The 3,619-nt window shown below is 35.4% G+C and overlaps 2 non-coding genes across 2 annotated transcripts; both read left to right on the forward strand.

The window, feature by feature from the left end:
- The first annotated feature begins 1,488 nt into the window (after positions 1–1,488).
- On the forward strand, positions 1,489–1,610 carry LOC111777911. The gene has a single exon (XR_002812436.1). It is a non-coding gene; the product is annotated as a small nucleolar RNA SNORD14 (small nucleolar RNA).
- A 121-nt stretch (positions 1,611–1,731) lies between these two features.
- LOC111777914 lies at positions 1,732–1,855 on the forward strand. The gene has a single exon (XR_002812438.1). It is a non-coding gene; the product is annotated as a small nucleolar RNA SNORD14 (small nucleolar RNA).
- Positions 1,856–3,619: the final 1,764 nt, after the last annotated feature.

Here is a 3,619-nt window from a genome sequence, read left to right on the forward strand (position 1 = left end):
AATAGGAAAAAAAAAAAAAAAAAAAGATCGAATGGGGTGAGAGAGGCTTGAACTCTTGACCTCAGGATGACTCTTTAAAGCTATGAAACCTATGTGCTAGCCAACTACACCACCACCTCTTACTATGGTAATGTATATATATTATCGATCAAGAAATTAAATTAAATGGTGTGAGAGAGGCTCGAACTCTCGACCTCAAGATGACTCTTTAAAACTATGAGACCTACATGCTAGCCAACTACACCACCACTTCTTACTATGGTGATTCGTATGTATCGACCAAGAGATTAAATGTTCGAATGGGGCGAGTGAGACTCAAACGAGTGAGACTCAAACTCTCAACCTCATGATGATTTATGAGACCTACGCGCTAACCAACTGCACCACCACCCCTTACTATGATAATTTGTATGTATTATTGATTAAGAGATTAAATGTTCGAATCAACCTGTAAAGCAAAAAAGTATATTAAAAATGACAAAAAGTTTCATTGAAAGCCGTATAAAGTCAAACATGTTGTGTTTGTACCATAGACTTGAAAAATGGAGCAAAAATAGTATTTGTGCTTTATTTTAGCATTAACTAAATTTCTGTACCATTCAATATAATTCGGGTTGCATGCTTAAAATAAACTTTAACTTAATTAATCTTATTTGTGGGGTGATTCGAATCTTATTTGATCGGATTAAAAAAAATAATAATAAAAAAATAAATAAATAAATAAATAAATAAATAAATAAATAAATATATATATATATATATATATATATATATATATATATATATATATATATATAAAATTTATATTTTTTAAAAAGGCAAGTTATTTAGTTATTTTTAAAAATCCAAAATTTAAGAGGTCGTCGTCTCTTAATTCTTCCCCGTTTTGTTAGGTTGAGGCCCAGCCCAGCCGCTGCGCTAATGAAATCAAGAAAAACCCTAAAACTGTCGAAGTCGAGAAACCCTAATTCACCCGTCGTGCCCTATAAACTCACCTTTCGATCTTGTTTCCCCACATCGTCTTGGTCTTCATTTCCACAGCTTTTATGATTTTGGTGTAACTTTTACTCTTCGGCGTGTTGTAGAGTTTTCAAATCTTCGTCTTTCTGGTTTCAACTTCGTTTCTTATCTTCTGTTTCTTCTTTTTGATGTTCGATGTGATGCTATGACGAGGCTAATTCTATGGACTAGAGTTTCTGATCTGGGTACAATTCCCGGTATCTGATTGATATACCCTTGGCTGTCTGAGCACTCTTGAATTTTGTTGATTATCTGTGTCAGTTACTTGACTTGTTTTGATGTTTTGTTGGATTGATTGTTCGATTTTGTGTCCTTACGATGATATTTCAAATAATTTGAGAGGATTTCAATGAGATTTTACTACTAATCTTCTGATTGCTACACACAGTGAAGCCAATTTTACTTTTCCTTTTTTATTGCAGCTGATTTGTATCTGAATTTTATGACATTCACCATTTGAAATTGTGTTGACAATGATGATATCTGTAAGGCTTGTTTCTCAAAACATTCGCAGTGGCCGCGTAAGAGCTTTCGCCTTCGCCGGGCTTGAGAGCTAGTGCTGCTTTATCCTTCCTTGGATGTCTGAGTCTCCTCTTTAAATGCTTTCCACTTTGATTAATTACAACTGGGTTTTTTTCACGAGCTTCTTGGGGTTTGATTTCCCATCATGTTTAGCTGTTGATATCATTTGCTTATCTTGTTCAACTTATATGTTAATGATGACAATTCCAATGGCTTGTTTCTCAAAACATTCGCAGTGGCCGCCTAAGAGCTTTCGCCTTCGCCAGGCTTGAGAGCTAATGCTGCTATATTCCTTCCTTGGATGTCTGAAGCCCTTTTTTGATTAAGCTTCTTTCCTCTTTCCCTGTTTTCATTCTTTGGAATATCCTTTGGTTTGGAGTATATATTGAACGGCCATTTTCTTCATATGAATTCCTTATTTCCCCTTAGTTTTATGTTTCTGGGTGCTTGAGTTCTTGTGAAGAATTCTATTGTTTAGAAGTCTGTATGTTTTAAAATTATGTTTTTGAACTTTCACTCATTATCTTCAATTTTCATAAGTTGAATACTTGAATGCATTACTCTGTGAATTTCCCAACTTTTTGTGCAGGTCTTACTGAAATGAACACTAACAAAATGGAGCTTTTAGAGAGAAATAGAGGTGAAAATAACCAAATTTAAAGTAACAAACACTTCAATTATAACTTGAGTCTGTTAAGAAATGTGCTGGATTAAGGTGGACATTGGCACCGCGTGCATCGATGGTTTTTTGACTGGCCACCATCAGCTCATTTGACAGCTTGATGATGATGCTGCGCCCAAATATGATCCCCCGCGGCCGTTTTTGAATAGCAGCGTGTTGGTGGGTTCCGGGGTTTACGGAGTCGTTGTGGATGGATCAATCAGTGTAGGACCATTTTTTGCCACCCGTGGTTATTCAGCCAAAACCGATCACACAAGAGGCAAGTTTCTCAGATTGTTGCCCCATTGTGGGTCAGATCGCCAGTAGCGGTCGCTCGGGTTTGTCGCCAATCAAGTCTTCTTGTGTTTAGCCATGCCTCTCCTAGTGCTATTGCTTTCCTCTAAAGCTGAATTGTAATGGTCAGTGACATTCATGGTGTATATTAGAAAAAGTTATGCGCTGTAATGGTCAGTGGAAGGTCTCATGCGCTGCTTGTTTGGCTTCAACCTTTTGCAGGAAAAAGTTATTGGTTATGATGCTATATTAGAAACCTCTTATATTTGTAAGTGGTACTAAGAACGAAAGGTCTTTTAGTTATCTTATTCTCAAAATTACTCTTGTTTGGAAGTGGTCTCATTTTTTTTACATATCCTATACTCTGATAGCTTTAAGAACACAAACACAATTTATGTCTTTAGCCCGCTAAACAAATACATATGAAGAATGGATGGGAAGATGTAGATAAACAAATATTATTGGTAATGGTAAACATTGATGGTTAAGAAAAGAAGTTACCCTACTTGTGTTTAGACCAGCTAAAGAAGCAATTTAAGCAATTTACGTGTTCCATTTGAGAACTTGTGATTATTTTTGGTTACTTAATCTTCTAGAAACTCTCTTGTTTTGGAAGTGCTAGTGCTTTCTTGTTATGGTTGAAAAAATAACCTAAGTTTATTAAGTGGAAGTGATAATTTAATTGAGAATGTAACTAACATGTTATTATTAAGGAATCATTCCACATTTTGGATTGGCTAATTTCCCATTTTTAATGTGAATTCAATCAAATTCTGTATTCTAGAGAGTTCAAAGTAATCAAATCTTGTTATTAATGAGGAGAAATTTCACATGGTATTCCATGGTGTCATAAGATGAAGTTACCCTAAAGAACACGAGCGATGAAGTTACCCTAAAAAACAAGAGCGATGAAGTTATGAAGTTACCCTAAAGAGCGATGAAGTTATGAAGTTACCCTAAAGAACAAGAGCGATGAAGTTATCCTAAAGAACACGAGCGATGAAGCTCACAAATGAACGTTGAATTGAATTGGCAACAAAATACGTGATAGTTTAATCTTCAAACGACGTTGAATTGACGACAAAATATGTGATAGTTGTGAATCTTCAAACGTCGTCTACT

This window comes from Cucurbita pepo, chromosome LG16, assembly GCF_002806865.2.
Source record: "Cucurbita pepo subsp. pepo cultivar mu-cu-16 chromosome LG16, ASM280686v2, whole genome shotgun sequence".
Taxonomy (NCBI): Eukaryota; Viridiplantae; Streptophyta; class Magnoliopsida; order Cucurbitales; family Cucurbitaceae; genus Cucurbita; species Cucurbita pepo.